Genomic DNA, 18202 nt, shown 5'->3' with positions numbered 1-18202 from the left:
GCTCGACGGTTACTGTCCACATGGGCTTTCCTTATACCCACACGGGGCATACTGAACTTACTGGATGGCTGTAGTGTTTTCACTGCAGAGTTGGTAGCCATCTCTTGTGCTCTTGTGCATATCTGTTCTTGCTTCAGTGGGTCCTTCATCATCTCCAGTGACTCCTTGAGCAGTTTGCAAGCTCTTGACCAATGTTACCTTTGTCATCCCTAGGTCATTGCTATCCAGGATTCCCCGTATGCCCTCAAGCAATGTGGACACTCAGTGACCTTTGTCTGGATGCCGGGCCATGTCGGGATCCTGGGTATGAACTTGCTGATAGCCTGGCCAGACTGGCTACCAGTAGACTGACTCTTGGGATTAATATTCTGGAAGCAGACTTCAATGGTGTTACCTTGTGAAGTTTTAGGAACCTGGAATAAGGAATGGCTCACTCTGACTTCACCAAGCAAACTATGGGTGATAAAAATGACTACGAATCTGTGGAGGTCCTCCACGCAGGCCTCTTGCAAGGACTTTACCATTCCTTACTGGGTCCACATCAGCCCTGCTTGGCTGACTCATGGTCGTCTCCTCTGCTGTGAGGACCTACCCCACTGTTGTTGTGGCACTTGTCTGATGGTGGTCCACATTTTGCTGGACTGTCCCAATGTAGCCACCCTGTGGAGGACTCTTAATCTCCCTGACTTGCTACCACATGGTGTTAGGAGATGATGCCTCAGTGGCTGACTTAGCTTTACATTTTATTTGTGAAGGGGCCTTTACCACTCTTTTTAGGGAAGGGCCACTTAACCTTATCAGCCTATTGAGGTATTGGCAGAAAACTCTGTTGCCTCCTCTTACCAGACTGGGTGCAGCTGTCTGGGCATGGTGGTCCAATACAGTCTTCACCCAACCGGCTCTTCGTACTCTTCTTCCTTACTGTCAGATTTGCTTATCTTTTGTGTCTCTGTTCTTCCCTTGCTCTGTATGTATTGCTAGTCTTTCCTAGGCAATTTCTGAGTGGAGTACCTGTGATATGTTGCAGTGTTGCAGGGGCTGGGGAATGTATGTCTAATGAGTACCTCTGGTAAGTGGCAGGGGCTGGGGGATGTGCCCGCCCCCTCATTGTACTCTGCTTTCGGAGGCTTCCAGCTGCTCCCTCAATGCGGTACCTTGCCTGCCTTTCGTCCTTGTCTCCATTTCTTCTTTGTGTCCTTTATCTTGCCTTCATTGACATTTCATAGACCTGCGTGTTTTCTACCCCTGGGTTTTTTTGCGGTAGGCTATCTCTGATCTGCAGTCATGGATACCTGTATGTCTGAGGAAAAAGGGATTGATAACATAGTATTTTGTTTCCTTTTATAATTCTACCAACAAACCATGCTTGTCAAGAGCTTCAAGTGCCAGTTTTGTGAACTCTGTAATGACTGATGTCATGCTTCTCCTACTTCAGAAAACAAATTGTGCTTTGTTTAGAAGATTGTTTCTATTCGTGTAGCTTTTTAGTCTATCTTTCATGTTTGATTCAGTTAGTTCTGAGAATGCACACAGTGATAAAACTAGCATACAGTTTATTACAATACTACCCATATTGCTTCCTTGCTCCCTTAGCAAGGGCAAAGCTTCTGTGTGGTTTTGGCACTCTGGAAAATACGTGATCTAGAGGACTCATTTATTACATTTGTTAATGAGGCTTGGATACTCTCTATGCATGTCTTCGGCACAGAGACTGGAACCTCATCTATGCTAGCTGAGTTCTTATTTTTTAATTTCTGTATTGTCTTTGTGACTTAAAGCTCTGTTGTGGAAAACAATAATGTTTTGCTTACTATGTGTCATTGTGGATGCTTCATGTATTTTAGTAAGATTTTGCTGCAACTTCTCTGCTTTACCAGAGAAATAGCCACATATAAAATTTGCCAATACTATAGGATTTTCTGTTATTCCACCCCCATTGTCTTTCATTTGCATGTTGTTGTACTAGCATCTGCCTTTTCCTGTTTCGTGTTCTGTGTCATCCCAAATTTCTACACTACTGTTTGTGGAAATTGCAACACCAAGAAGGAAACGCACGAATTCAATTAATTTAATACCACAGGTTAGGTAGATGACAAGTAACAAATGATTACCTTTTCAAATCTGTACATGTTCTTTGAGCTCTACTATTAATATGTTGTGTGGCTTGTATCTGAGCCCACAGATCCGTGACACCAGTTAGTGGAGGACCGTGACGCACCAGGTGCCGTTCAAAGTGCGCACAATATGTACAAGACAAGATCGCTTGTTGTAACCAGTGGCACCCCAAACCATCACACCTGGTGTTTGTCCTCTATGTCGCTCCACAATGCAGCCCTCCAGGTTGTGCTCACCACAGTACCGTAGACACGTATGCGGAAATCACTGTAGGACACATTGAAGCGGGACTCATCTGAAAAGATTACTTGTTGCCACTCAGCATCCCAGTGACAGCGTTTGTGTGCCCATTGCAGTTGGAGGAGTTCATGATTTCTGGACAATGGAAGCCGACATAATGGTATGTGTGCAACCATTCCAACCTGCAGCAGATGGCAATGAACCGTCAATGCAAACAAGTTCACACCTGTTGCAGTGCTTCAGCGACAAGCCAACACTGTGGATGACACTGTACAGTCCGTAATGGCCATGTGGACAAGATGACGGTCATCCCTTGTCGTGCTCATGTTCCATGTCCAGTTCCCACTCGTTGCTGCTTATGACCTTCCTCTATCCACTGTTTCCACACACCTATCACTGTCATAGCGTCATTCTCTGTGCGAGCTGAAATGTCATGGTATGACAACCTTGTTTCCTGGGGACCAATCATTCTGACCCATTCAAACTCACTCACATGCTGACACGGCTCCCTTTGATGTTGGCGAAGCATACTGGCACTCACTGTATTGTTTCCACTTTGTGTGACAGCTCTGCACCGAATGCACTAGACGCAACACCAACCCTGTTGGACCAACTTGAGAGGGCTCTGCTGGGCCTACATGTACCCCATCTTGCTGCAAAATGTATTACGTATTGCATGCACACCTGTCGCCACTTCCACCAAGTGTGACACTATTCGGGTAATTCCTTCTTGGTGTTGCACTTTTCACAAAAAGCAATGTATGTTTTTATTTTCTGCATTATACAGTGTCCCAGGAGGAATGGTCAATATTCAGGGATGTGACAGATATAATCATTTGAAGCAAAAAACTTCATATGGACATATACCTGTTCCCGAACATCTTCCTAAATAGAACTTATTTAATGTACATTGTTATTTATTTTCTGTATTATTCAATACTTCGGCAGGTTTACACATGTACAACAGTTAGTAAATATTACAATATGCAAAGTACATTACACCTGCTGTACAGTTCACCATAAATGTTTGAATATTCCACTGTCAACTTTATGCATTTGTGCACTTTTGGGAGGAAATGTTGTGCTGCTTGTCTTGAGGCTTCTTCATGTTCCCTATTGACAGCAGTAGTGTCCGTGAGGCAACCAAGCAGTTCATCTCAAGTATTTAGCTTTTGTTTGTACATCTCAGTCTTCATCCACCCCCATAAACAGAAATTTAATGATGTAAGGTCTGGCAATCTTGATGGCTGGTTAATTGTAGTACCGTGACCGATCTAGCGATTATGGTAATTGCGGTTGATACACTATGTGATCAAAAGTATCTGGATACCCCCAAAAACATACATTTTTCATATTAGGTGCATTGTGCTGCCACCTACTGCCAGATACTCTATATCAGCGACCTCAGTAGTCATTAGACATCATGAGAGAGCAGAATGGGGGCGCTCTACAGAACTCACTGACTTCGAACATGGTCAGGTGATTGTGTGTCACTCATGTCATATGTCTGTACGCGAGATGTCCACACTCCTAAACATCCATAGATCCACTGTTTCCGATGTGATAGTGAAGAGAAATGTACACCACAAAAGCGTACAGGCCGACCTTGCCTGTTGACTGACAGAGACAGCTGACAGTTGAAGAGGGTCGTAATGTGTAATAGGCAGACATCTATAGAAAACTTAGATTTCATGGATGAGCGGCTGCTCATAAGCCACACATCATGCCGGTAAACGCCAAATGATGCCTCGCTTGATGTAAGGAGCATAAACGTTGGACAATTGAACAGTGGAAAAACGTCTGTGGAGTGATGAATCACTGTACACAATGTGGAAATCCGATGGTAGGGTGTGAGTATGGCAAATGCCTAGTGAACATCATCTACCAGCGTGTGTAGTGCCAACAGTAAAATTCAGAGACAGTGGTGTTATGGTGCAGTCACGCTTTTAATGGAGGGGGCTTGTACCCCTTGTTTTGCATGTCACTATCACAGCACAGGCCTACATTGATGTTTTAAGCACCTTCTTGCTTCCCACTGTTGAAGAGCAATTCGGGGTGGCGATTGCATCTTTCAATATGATTGAGGACCTGTTCGTAATGTACGGTCTGTGGCAGAGTGGTTACAAGACAGTAACATCCCTGTAATGCACTGGCCTGCACAGAGCCCTGACCTGAATCCTACAGAACACCTTTGGGATGTTTTGGAATGCCGATTTCGTGCCAGGCCTCATCGACCGACATCGATACCTTTTGTCAGTGCAGCACTCCGTGAAGAATGGGCTGCCATTCCCCAAGAAACCTTCTAGCACTGACTGATCGTATGCCTGCAGGAGCGGAATCTGTCATCAGGGCTAAGAGTTGGCCATCACCATATTGAATTCCAGCATTACCGATGGAGGGCGCCACAAACTTGTAAGTCATTTTCAGCCAGGTGTCCAGATACTTGTGATCAGATGGTGTATGTTCCCTCACGTGTCTGGTAAAGTGTAGAGGGGCTCAGTCATCCTGGATGTACATTGCAGTCCACATTCAACAAACGAATTTTCCAAAAAATGCGAATAATTCTTGTCTCATCATTCGCTCTTCTAAAATGACTGGCCCTATCAACACGTCACCAATCATGTCGCACCAATCATTGATTGATAAATGAACTTGTTTCCACTGTAGTGTGTGGGTCTCCCTGTGAGTATTGATGATTATTACTTAAGTTGTTTCCATGCTGTGTAAATTTGACTTGATCGGTGGTAGTATTAAAGAAAGCAAATCACAGTTGTCATTTAAGCAGTGACAAAATTCAAGTTTTGTGGCATAGCCTCCAAAGTCAAGATTTTGCATACACTGTATGTTTAATGAACAAGTTTTCTGCATTTAATGTTCACCATACTTATGTTTGTGATATATTGATACATGCAGAAAATTACCATGTGCTGGTAGTAGGACAACACTGCACCATTTCAACACATTTAAACAATGCTTTTCTCTCATACACTCTCAATCCCTCACCCTACTTCACTGACAACACACCATGGACAGCTGTGCCCTCAGCAGGCTAGTTTAATGGCAGAAAGACATCCTGGGCAAAAAGGTTGAAAGGAATGAGGTAGATTGGGCTAGAATAAAATGTCAGAAATTGGTGGGTAAGACTCATACATGTGTGTCCCTCGCCAAGAAAACAAATGTACTTTAAATGTGTTATATCTCAGAAACCATTTGGAATGAGGCATATGTCTATGTGAAGTTTTTTGCTTCAAATGAGAGTTTCCGTGATATCCCTGAATATTGACCATTCCTTCTGGGGCAACCTATATATTATTTTATCAGTGAATAAGTTTTTGCAACAAGCAATAAACTCCTGTATATTTTCATATCCATGATATTAATCTAGGAACTGTGGATTAGTGTAGTGCTTTTGCAAAGAACTGAGAAATTTAAGTGTTTAGAAGGACTTCCTTTCCTAAGCTGCTGTTGGGGAAACTTTTGAAAACATCTCAAAAATGAAACACTTTGAGGAATTTAGAGAACTTAGTATCTACTTTGTTTTCCATACTCACTTAATCCCAGCAGATATGGAGAAAATGTTGACAATGACCAACACAGACCTCGCCCTGCTACATATTGGTTTGTTTAAAAACAATCTTGTTTTGTATTCGCAAGTGTTCCTTCACCAACTCACAATTAAATTGCCACAGTTGTATATAGTGAATTCCACTGACATGTAAACCTATCAATTACTCTTATTCAGGAATAGCAATTTATTAAAAAATTTTCCTTAATGGAACACTAACACATTTTTGAAAGTGAACCAGTCTCTGGTGCATATTCGTACAGTGATGTGATGGTTTATGTAATAAAATAATAAGTTATCCAACATTTGATTAAAATAACATTGTACTACAGGAACCAACTGGGCAGCACAGCTTTTGAGACACTGAACTCATATTTGGGAGGATGCAGTTTGCTCTTTTTGGCCATCCTGATTTAATTTTTCGTAAATCCTTGCTTGCAGATGCCAAATGGTTCTTCAGCAATGCCACGGCCAATTACTTACCCTATCCTTGTAAAAACCTGGGGTACTTATGTATTCTGTTTGTTACTACATTTGAGCATCTGTTTTCGTTGTATTAGTATGACAGCTCCTATATCATTGTAAGATGACCACTGGATGAATAAATTAATAAATAGTTACAGTGACTGATTGCTGTGGTTTAGATGGGTAGCAGTTTCCCTCTCCCCCAAAATAGAAAAACCTTGCTTATTGTCCAAGTTTTACGTGAATACAAAGCTGCACTCCAGGCAAATACCTCCAGAAAAGTCTTCCTAACTTTGAAATTTATATTTGATATTAACAAATTCTCTTCTTCAGAGATGCTTTTCTTGTTGTTGCAAGTCTGCATTTTATATCCTCTCTACTTTGACCATCATATGATATTTTGCTGCTGAAATAGCAAAACTCATCTACGATGTTGTGGTCTCTCATAATCTACTCCTATTCCCTTAGCATTGTCTGTTTTAATATGAATACAGTCCATTTTTGTTCCTCTTAAAACCTGTTTTCAATACACTATCCATTCCATTAAACTGTTCTTCTTAGTCCTTTATCATCTCTGACAGAATTAGAAAGTCATTGGCAAACTTCAAAGTTTTTATTTCTTCTTCCTGCATTTTTTTATTCAAAATATATTTTTGGTTTTCTTCTCAGCTGGTTCAGTGTACAGATTGAATAACATAGATTGGGTTAGATTATATTAGTACTTGTTCCATAGATCATGAATATGACACTTTGCAGTGATGTGGAACACGTGTCAGGTTAATAAAAGGTGTCTATACAAGATATTACATTACACAAAATATTACATGACACTTGATATTTTTATTTTATTTATTTATTTATTTATTTTTTGGTGGGGAAATTACCCACTTACTATATCCAAAAATTCATCTAATGAGTAGAAGGAGTTGCCATTAAGAAATTCTTTTAATTTCCTTTTAAATGCTAATGGCTATCTGTCAGACTTTTGATGCTATTAGGTAAGTGACCAAAGACTTTCGTAGCAGTATAATTTACCCCCTTCTGAGCCAAAATTAGATTTAACCTTGAGTAGTGAAGATCATCCTTTCTCCTAGTGTTGTAGCCATGTACACTGCTATTACTTTTGAATTCATTCAGATTGTTAATAACAAATTTTATAAATGAATATATGTACTGTGAGGCTACAGTGAAGATCTCTAGCTCTTTAAATAAGTGTCTGCAGGATTAGCTCCAGCAATTATTCTGATTACACACTTTTGTGCAATGAACACTCTTTTACTCAACGATGAGTTACCCCAGAATATGATGCCATACAAAGGCAGAGAATGAAAATAGGCATGGTAAGCTAATTTACTGAGATGTATATTGCCAAAATTTGCAATGACCCTAATAGCATAAGTAGCTGAACTCAAACGTTTCAGCAGATCTTCAGTGCGTTTTTTCTAGTTCAACCCCTCATCAATGCATACACCTAGGAATTTTGAATATTCTAACTTAGCTACCAAGATAAAGGATAGGTACAACCCTGTCTCACTCCATTCTCAAATACTGCTTCCCTTTATACGTCCTTCAGTTCTTATAACTGCAGTATGTTTTCTGTACAAGTTGTGCATAACCTTTCACTCTCTGTATTTTATTCCCAATTGCTACTTTCGGAAAGTAAAGAAGTGTTGTCAAGTCAACACAATCAGAAAATTTCTCAAGACCTACGAATGCTATAAATGAAACTTTGCCTCTTTTCTACCTGTCTTCTAAAATAGGTCATAGTCAGTATTGCCTCATGTGTGCCTACATTTCTATGGAACTCAAACTAATTTTCTCCGAGGCAGCCTCTAGCAGTTTTTCATTCTTCTGTCAGCATTTTGCTACCATGAATTACAAAACTGATAGTTCAGTGATATTCACAACTTTTTATAAATAATTACAACTTCAAACAAAATTAAGATATGTTGAACTATGAACTATTGGTACTACACATACATTTAAAAATAGGGAGTGAGGTTGTAACACAATATTACTATATTTATAAGATTGTAGAGAGACAGAATGACTCGCCAAACATATCTTCATGAGGTGAAATTGCAGTCAGCCCTGCAGTTAATAGGCACTAGGCACAGAACACAACAGGTGTAAAACAAAGCCTAAAAATCTAGCTAGGGAGCTGGTAACATAAACACAATAGGCTGTCAGAAGGGCACTACATGAACCCTTCCATGACTACTGTAACAAACTGTAACTAAAATCTCTCTCACAGGACCCAAAGAAATTGTAGCCACAGATGAAGACTAGGGGTGGCATTAAAGTAAGATTCTGCACACTCATAGATTCGGGGTAACTCAGGGGCTGAGATTGAGGATAGCAAAAGCAGAAGTGCTGGGCTCAATTTTAGAATGTTTCTTTACAAAGGAAAGGAATCCAGGAGTACTCCTGCAGTTTTTAATTCTTGTGCTATTGCAAAGATGAGCGATGAAGACATTAGTCTCAGTGGGGTTGAGAAATATCTGAAATCTAAAATTGGACAAGACTGCATGCCCTGATGTAATTCCCATCAGATTCTGTTCAGAATTTGCAGCTGATAGCTCTTTCAACCATAACATATCTGATATCCTCAAACAAAAAACTGTTCCCAGTATTTAAAAATCTACAAGTGACACCTGTCTTCTATAAAGGCAGCAGAAGAGAGTTACAAAACTACTATCAGTTGCATTGCCATCCATCTGTTGCAGAATCATGGAACACATTCCAAGCTCAAATGTAATGAGGTGTCTAGAGGAGAATGACCTTGTCCATGCCATCCAGTATAGATTCCGATACCATTAGTCTTGTGAAACTTACCTCATGCTTTTTTCGCATCATTGTGACAGCCATATATTGAGGTGTGCAGGTTGTAATCTCCCCCTCCTTGCTACTTTCATTGTCCACATTAAACAATAAACTAAGTCTTTTATGAGGATTTGAGAGAAGCAAAGATTACAGTAATCTTTCTAGTTTACTTAGCTTGTCATGTTGAATTGGGTCCAGTTCTTCTTGTCCTAGGGTCTGATTCTTGAAGCTGAAAATCTCACATTTTTGGTCCTCACAGTTGGATTGAACTAAATAAGTTTGAAGATTGTTGTTACAGAATTTTTTTTACATTAATATATTTTCTCACATCTTAGTATATCATACAGTATTTTGATTTTTTGTGTTAGTAAAGCCAAAATTACATTGTTCGCTCAAAAATACACCTGATCACATCAGAGGCATGCTAACAAATCCTACACTGCGAAAGTAATAATGTTCCAAAAAGTTTACAGTTTTTCTTAACAAATGAAGTTCTACCAGTTTCTGTTACCATATTAATTTCAATTATTATATCATAAATGATTACAGAAATAAACGTAGTAAACAGTACAGGATTGTGTAATTAATAAAAGAAATTTTAAATGTGCCAGTAATTCGTAATTTCAAATGTTTGTAAAAAAAAATAATTTTATCTGTACATTCAGAACCAGTACTTATTGATTATAACATCGAAAATGAAATATTTTATAAAATAATTCCTTTTCATAAATTTTAGCTGGAAAATAACATACTATGTATAAAATTCTATGAACGTCTTCAGAAAAGCAACTGATATAATATTGACCTGTCCAAAATTTGAAAAATAATACTGGTATCGACAACTACTGTTGAGGGAAAGTAATGCTAGAGGAGGATGTCCCATTAGAAGGTGGATGCATTATTTGCTGACTTCAAAAAATCATTAACTCATTATTACCACACCAACATTTTCAAGGTGTATTCGTAAAGTTTTGATTGTCACATTGGAAAGAATCAAATGTGTGACCATGGAACTCAGGGTTAGCTTTTGTTCTCCTTTACATAGTCACCCTTCAAATGTCTAAAATTTTTCCTAATGATGGATGACTTGGTGGAGACCTTAGGTGTAGAACTCTGCATTTTGGCTCTTTACGAAATGCTCCAACTCAAGACTCACCTCATTGTTGTTCTCAACATATGTGGCAGGCAGTTGTTTCTTCATCTGAGACACCTGAAGAATTTGCTAGGTAAAAATGGAAATGCTGTTTGGCTGGGGCTTCATGTCGGGTAGACCGTTCACCTGGTGCGAGTCTTTCGAGTTGACGCCACTTTGTAGACTTGCGTGTTGATGGGGATCAAATGGTGATGATTAGGACAACACAACACTCAGTCCCTGAGCGCAGAAAATCTCTGACCCATCTGGGAATCAAACCCGGGCCATTAGGTATGACATTTCATTGCGCTGACCACTCAGCTACCAGGGGCAGACATTTACTGGGTGCCAGCAGGTGTGGAACCTAGTGGCTGGTGAAGTTCGTCGTTTTCAAAATGTTTTGCAAGATGCCGAAAACTGATGCAGCATGAATTTTCACATTTCACAATCACCTTCATTACCAGTATCATAGTCATCCTTCAAATGTCTCACATTTTTTCTAATGTTGGATGACGTGGTGGAGTCCGTGGGTCTTTGAGTGATTCGTGGCTCTTCTCAGAGAGGGCATTTGAAACTTCTTTCATCGTTGTTCAGCCCACACTGGAAACATCTACATGCCTGACCACTGTGTAATTTGACAGTGCGTTATAGCCTTAGACTTTGAACAACTCAGTAGGGGTTGTTGCAGTATTTTTCCCTTTTCAGAGCAACAAATGAATTACATAGTTCTACTGGGGAGAATTTACTTGCAGAAGAGAAGGGTTTAGGTTTGACTCCCAGTTTAATCTTCTGGGAAGTTTCAGAACACTATATATCACACAACAAGGAAAGATTTATTCTTCAAGGAAAGCTAATGTTTGAAGGTTGAAATTAGGAGACACGGAGTAATTTACTTTGTTTTGTTTCCAGGAAATCATCTTAATCTGCATGCTCAGAAAGCATGTTTAATAGGGTAGTCAATCTACTGCCCATTTCCACAGAAAGGATGATTTATAAGGCAGAGAAGTAACTTCAGTTTTATAAAAGCAAAGTTACAGCAATTAAAGCATAAAATAATAATCACTTACCAATACTTTACCAAACTTTCGGTAAGTTTGGCAGAATAAATTTTTATAAAATGACTTACTTTAGTTAAATCTAACTTTTAGCTATACTTTGCATAATTAGTTATGTAATTAAATTATTAATAGGTTCCCATAGGGTGATGCTGCAAAACTAAATACTGTATATCTGGCTCAAATTGTGTAAGGAATGAACAAAGATCTTCTCTTTTGGAATCATTCAGACAGTTTCTTTATTCATATATAATATGATTAACAGCAATAAATAAAGCTTGATTCCACGAGATGTGATGTAGGAAAAGGTATCAATAAACTGAATGTTGTTTTCGACATATAAGATAAGCTTCTTTTTCTGTAGATTTTCGTATCCACCACTACTGAATTTATGTTTACCTTCTTTATCAAATCTCATTTCTAAAACGTCTTCTTGGCAAGTTATATCAGCCTCTTCAATATTTATGATAAAAGGGGTTTTCAACCAGTTACACACTTTCAGTTACAAAATATCTTCAAATTCTTTTTCCGTGCCCAATTTAAGTTTATTGAGGTGGCTAGTAAATCTATCCATATCCTCTGCATCTGAACATATCTTCTAAGATTATAATGCAGGAATCGTGCAAAATTCCATCTTCAACAGATAATAATGAAGTGGTTCAAATTTGTCGATAAAAATGAGAATACTTTGGCAATCTGTAAGAGCTCTTGACTCTGCAGGCTGTCATAATTAAATCTATCGGAAATACCTGCCAAATAAAAGGCATCATTCTATACTGTTTTTAACTATTGACACAGATTAGTCTCTATTGCTTTCAAAAATTGTATGAGCCTATCATAAATGTTACAAAATGAACCAAAAATGTACCCTTTGCCAGACACCAATCTTCTGTGTGCAAAAGTTACCTATTGAAATCTTTGTTACATTGTTGACAAAGCTATCAAAACATTCTATCTGTTTTTGAGTTGGATTTGATCTTGTTTCTGACTCAAAATCATATTAATGATGAATGGTGCCATGAACATAGATGTTTTTCTACAAGATTTTGTCCTTTCACCACAAAATGAACACACAGAACATTTGACACGTCTTCTTCCAAATAAGCAACAAATCCACCATAGTGATGTACCATCGTTATGCTCTATCAGCAGCATTTGCAACAATATTATTCAGAGGAAACAATATTATATACTGATAATCCTGTTGTATCTGTAATGAGGTTTATTGTGAATAGCATTTCTTCTCGTAATATGTTTTCATCATAATAATGCACATGTTGTTGTTGTTGTGGTCTTCAGTCCTGAGACTGGTTTGATGCAGCTCTCCATGCTACTCTATCCTGTGCAAGCTTCTTCGTCTCCCAGTACCTATTGCAACCTACATCCTTCTGAATCGGCTTGGTGTATTCATCTCTTGATCTCCCTCTACGATTTTTACCCTCCACGCTGCCCTCCAATACTAAATTGGTGATCCCTTGATGCCTCAGAACATGTCCTACCAACTGATCCCTTCTTCTAGTTAAGTTGTGCCACAAACTTCTCTTCTCCCCAATCCTCTTCAACAAATCCTCATTAGTTATGTGATCTACCCAACTAATATTCAGCATTCTTCTGTAGCGCCACATTTCGAAAGCTTCTATTCTCTTCTTGTCTAAACTATTTATTGTCCATGTTTCACTTCCATACATGTCTACACTCCATACAAATACTTTCAGAAACGACTTCCTGACGCTTAAATCAATACTCGATGTTAACAAATTTCTCTTCTTCAGAAACGCTTTACTTGCTATTGCCAGTCTACATTTTATATCCTCTCCACTTCGACCATCATCAGTTATTTTGCTCCCCAAATAGCAAAACTCCTTTACTACTTTAAGTGTCTCATTTCCTAATCTAATTCCCTCAGCATCACCCTATTTAATTTGACTACATTCCATTATCCTCGTTTTGCTTTTGTTGATGTTCATCTTATATCCTCCTTCCAAGACATTGTCCATTCCGTTCAACTGCTCTTCCAAGTCCTTTGCTGTCGCTGACAGAATTACAATGTCATCTGTGAACCTCAAAGTTTTTATTTCTTCTCCATGGATTTTAATACCTACTCCGATTTTTTTCTTTTGTTTCCTTCACTGCTTGCTCAATATACAGATTGAATAACATCGGGGAGAGGCTACAACCCTGTCTCACTTCCTTCCCAACCACTGCTTCCCTTTCATGCCCCTCAACTCTTATAACTGCCATTTGGTTTGTATACAAATTGTAAATAGCCTTTCGCTCCTTGTATTTTACCCCTGCTACCTTCAGAATTTGAAAGAGAGTATTCCAGTCAATATTGTCAAAAGCTTTCTCTAAGTCTACAAATGCTAGAAACGTAGGTTTGGCTTTCCTTAATCTAGCTTCTAAGATAAGTCGTAGGGTCAGCATTGCCTCATGTGTTCCAATATTTCTATGGAATCCAAACTGATCTTCGCCGAGGTCGGCTTCTACCAGTTTTTCCATTCATCTGTAAAGAATTCGCGTTAGTGTTTTGCAGCCGTGACTTATTAAACTGATAGTTCGGTAATTTTCACATCTGTCAACACCTGCTTTCTTCGGGATTGGAATTATTATATTCTTCTTGAAGTCTGAGGGTATTTCGCCTGTCTCATACATCTTGCTCACCAGATGGTAGAGTTTTGTCAGGACTAGCTCTCCCAAGGCCGTCAGTAGTTCTAATGGAATGTTGTCTTACTCCCAGGGCCTTGTTTCAACTCAGGTCTTTCAGTGCTCTGTCAAACTCTTCACACAGTATCATATCTCCCATTTCATCTTCATCTACATCCTCTTCCATTTCCATAATATTGCCCTCAAGTACATCGCCCTTGTATAGACCCTCTATATACTCCTTCCACCTTTCTGCTTTCCCTTCTTTGCTTAGAACTGGGTTTCCATCTGAGCTCTTGATATTCATACAAGTGGCTCTCTTTTCTCTAAAGGTCTCTTTAATTTTCCTGTAGGCAGTATCTATCTTACCCCTAGTGAGATAAGCCTCTACATCCTTACATTTATCCTCTAGCCTTCCCTGCTTAGCCATTTTGCACTTCCTGTCGATCTCATTTTTGAGACGTTTGTATAATGCACATTAGCCATCAATAAAGCATTACTATTTGCAGTGTTAGACTCATCCAGTTTCATGGAAAATGATGAGTTCTGGACAATACTTGAAAGTTTTTTTTTCCTTTCCTTTTTTCAATCATTATCTGCTATTTCTTCTATTTGTCACTTTATTATGCTATTGCTTAGGGACAACATTTTTAAACTTTGTGTATATCCTTATGCACTGTCACTGACATAAATGCTTTTACAGAGGGTATTATAACACGTTCTCCAATATAACATTTTGCATTTAATTATGAATTGTGATTGTCGGCAGTCAATCTATCTTCGTTCACTGTATGTTGATTTTTAAATGATGCATTGATTGTTGAACAATTTTTAAATTTTTGTATTTTTTCTGAAAATGTTCAATGGGTTTGTGTGTAATTTGGATGCTTTATAGAAAGATGTTCTCGCAGTTGACTTCATTGCCTAATTGTATAATGTTTATTGTTGCAATAAACATGTTGGATGTTGTTTATAATTTACAAGATTCTGTAAAGTTGCCTTCAGATACTCTTGACAAATAGCCAGGTGTCCACATTATTTTGTATGAAGCTAAAGGCTCACGTTCATTCTCACAAATCTAATTGCATACGACCAGTGTGACCATGTACAAGAGCCTGTGCTGTGAATCTAAGGAGGCTAGAGTAAATGGAGATGGCATTATGTTTGTTGAGAAAAGACATTGGGTGAAGCCAGAGGGTGTGGCAGTCTGCTATGTTGTAAGATCAGGACAAAATTTTCCATTAAAATCCTTTGTGAAAATTGCATTTTTCTACTTAAAGCCACAGTCATAGCTGAGTATGTGCTGAGATATGACATATAGGACTACTCACAATCAGATAGTTGATAAATTAATTTGTTGATGCAAAATTTGATTCGTTAAGCATGGACCACATTATGGCAAAATAGACAATCATTTTAAGTCAAACAATTAGTTGTAATAGTTAATAGTACAAAAGGCACAAGATCCTTCCAGTCGTTTCACTACTAGCATGTATGATTTTCAGAATGTAAGCACAGAAATGGTTCTTTTTAGTCAGAGAAACACGGCAGTATTATAAGAAAATTACTGATTGAGCGTAGGTGCAATTAACCATTACAACTAAAATGAAAAGCGTACTCTTAATGTCAGATGTCTCTTACACTTTTTCATTTTTTTCCACCTTCTAAGAATAGTTATGCCATTCTACACACTGTAAATTTCATTTGAAAATTTTGGACAGTAAGAAATATATATTTCAGTCTAATTCTAACTTACCATTACTATCACTAGTGCACATAATGTGTTATCTGTAAAAAGGAAAATTTATAGACTTAAATAATCATGCTATATGCAACAGAACACAATACTCCTGCACTGTATGAAATGAAATTTTTATTTCACTTTTACAAAAAAAATTAACTTAAAACTTATTAACCCGTGATCATGTTCACAATTTCAGTTCACTGTACTTCAGAGGTAATTACATTACTGTGTTTGCATTTATTTTTGTGCATTCAAGAAAAGACTTTCAGCATTCTCACCGCATTCACTAAATTTCAGGAATAGTCATGTTTATAAACTCTTATTCATAACTTCACTAACCATTAAAGTAATGGAATTCTGTCAGTGTGCATATTGCATCATATGTGGAAGTAAGTGCACCACTTTACCACCAGTTACTTCTTGTGCTGAGACGTGACAAGCAAATATCAAATATAACCCTGATAGAGTCATATGCTCTTGTACAATAAAACGTAAGTGTTGATGGAACAAACTTCAAAGTTGAGCCACATTCCGTAAAAACTGCAGCACATGTCTTGGCAAACTAACATGATAACTCCTCATTCACATGAGACATACTGTTAAACACTGAAGTACTCTCTTCATCCATGAAGTTCTTCTTCTGCAAGACCTTTGTCATATGATTCAAATGACTGTTTCTACACCTGAAATGAGAGTTCGTCGGCTGAGGAAGTGTGATTTTCTTTCTGCATTGGATATTCACTTCATCAACGGGAGAAGACAGATTGCTACGTGCTGTAAAGAAGACACGTCAAGTTGCAGACAGGCACAATAAAAAGACACTTGCATAAAGCCTTCATCAGTAAAAGACAGGCACACACCATTGACACATACAAGCAAGTACACCTCACATATACACGACCACCAACTCCAACATCTCGGGCTGGAATGCAAGTGTCTCATGGGATGCAAGCAGCAATCTGAAGGGGGAGGAGGGGGGAAGGGACAATAGTATGTGGGAGGGGAGAGAGAGGAACACTGCCTGGTGGAGTGGGCAGGGACTAGACTGTCAACAGATGCAGTGTCAGGAGGTTGTGGGGCAAAGAGGTGGGGAAAAAAGGAAAGGAGTGGGGAAAGGCACGATAATGCATTGGCAGAGGGCTGCAAATAAACAGGGTAGGAGATGAGAATGGGGAGAAGATGATGGACAGAGCAGGTGGAAACTGTTGGATGGAGGATGTAGGGACAGTTTGTTACCAAAGGTTGAAGCCAGGATAATTACGGGAGTGGAGAATGTGTTGTAAGTATTGCTCCCATCTGTGCAGTTCAGAAAAGCCGGTGGTGGTGGGAAGGACCCAGATGGCTTGGGTAGTGAATTAACCATTGAAATAAAGTGTGTTATGTTGAGATGCATGTTGGGCCACAGGGTGGTCTACTTTGCTCTTGGCTACAGTTTGGCAGTGGCTGGTTGCTTGTCATATCAATATAAAAAGCTGTGCAATGATTGGAGCAGAGCTGGTAAATGACATGGCTGCTTTCACAGGTGTTGTTAGCCTCTCCATCAAAATCCTCAGATCCACAGAAAATTTGCCCTATCTAGAGGTCTCATCTTTAGCCCTACACCAAAATTTAAGCATGCTGGGCTTGTCAAAGACCTACTCCACTTTTCCCGATCCCTGCTGTGGAAACACTTCTTTGCCACCAATCCCTCCAACTCAAACCATGTTAATTCCAACTCTGCATCTTCCAGTTTGTACCACCATCCAACCGTAGTCCTCCCGCTTCCCACCTAACCACCTGCTGGTCACATTCCAGGAATTCCTTACCTCCAACATAGCCTCACCATCCTTCCCCAAGCCCCTTCCTCAGAACACAAGCCTTTCTATAGAAGAAAGAACAGCCACACACAAACTCAAAACAAATCAGGAACTAATCATGCTACCTGCAGTGAAAGGTTTTCACCACTGTTGTTACGAACTGCAATGACTATGGCAGAAGGCCTCTGAAAATCATCTGACTCCTCCCTCCACCTACAAACTCTGCCAGCATGATCCCATCACAGAAGTCCAATACAAACTCCAATCCATGCTCAAAGCCTTAGGCCCTTCCCAGAACATCTCCCCTGAATCTATTTCCCTCCTCACTCACACACCCACATTCCACATGCTCCCCAAAATCCACAAACCCAACAATCCTGGATGCCCCATTGTAGCTGGTTATTGTGCCCCCACTGAAAGAACAGCAGCCCTCACTCACAAACACATCCAACCAATTTCATGTAATCTAGCCTCGCACATCAAAGACACCAACCATTTCCTTCACCAACTCTCCACCATCCCCACCCCTTCACCTGCTGGATCCCTACTCATCTCTGTTAATGCCACTTCCCCGTACATGAACATCTCTCATCCCTCATGCCCATGGTCTTACCGTTATTGAAC

The 18202-nt window shown here is 39.2% G+C and overlaps 1 protein-coding gene across 4 annotated transcripts in view; it reads left to right on the top strand.

The window, feature by feature from the left end:
- LOC126466965 (uncharacterized) overlaps nt 1–18202 on the top strand; it is a 115537-nt gene that overhangs the window by 28009 nt on the left and 69326 nt on the right. Inside the window, exons 1-2 of one of the 4 annotated variants that reach the window (XM_050096427.1) lie at nt 1047–1069; nt 11250–11428. The exons of the other annotated variants lie outside the window; for them this stretch is intronic. The gene's annotated coding sequence lies outside the window, so the exon portion shown is untranslated. Of the gene's footprint in view, nt 1–1046; nt 1070–11249; nt 11429–18202 lie in introns of those variants that run through there. 4 annotated transcript variants of the gene reach the window in all.

Source organism: Schistocerca serialis, chromosome 1 (assembly GCF_023864345.2).
Source record: "Schistocerca serialis cubense isolate TAMUIC-IGC-003099 chromosome 1, iqSchSeri2.2, whole genome shotgun sequence".
Taxonomy (NCBI): domain Eukaryota; kingdom Metazoa; phylum Arthropoda; class Insecta; order Orthoptera; family Acrididae; genus Schistocerca; species Schistocerca serialis.
Note: the sequence above shows the minus strand (reverse complement) of the source record. Positions and strands in the feature narration are given on the sequence as shown.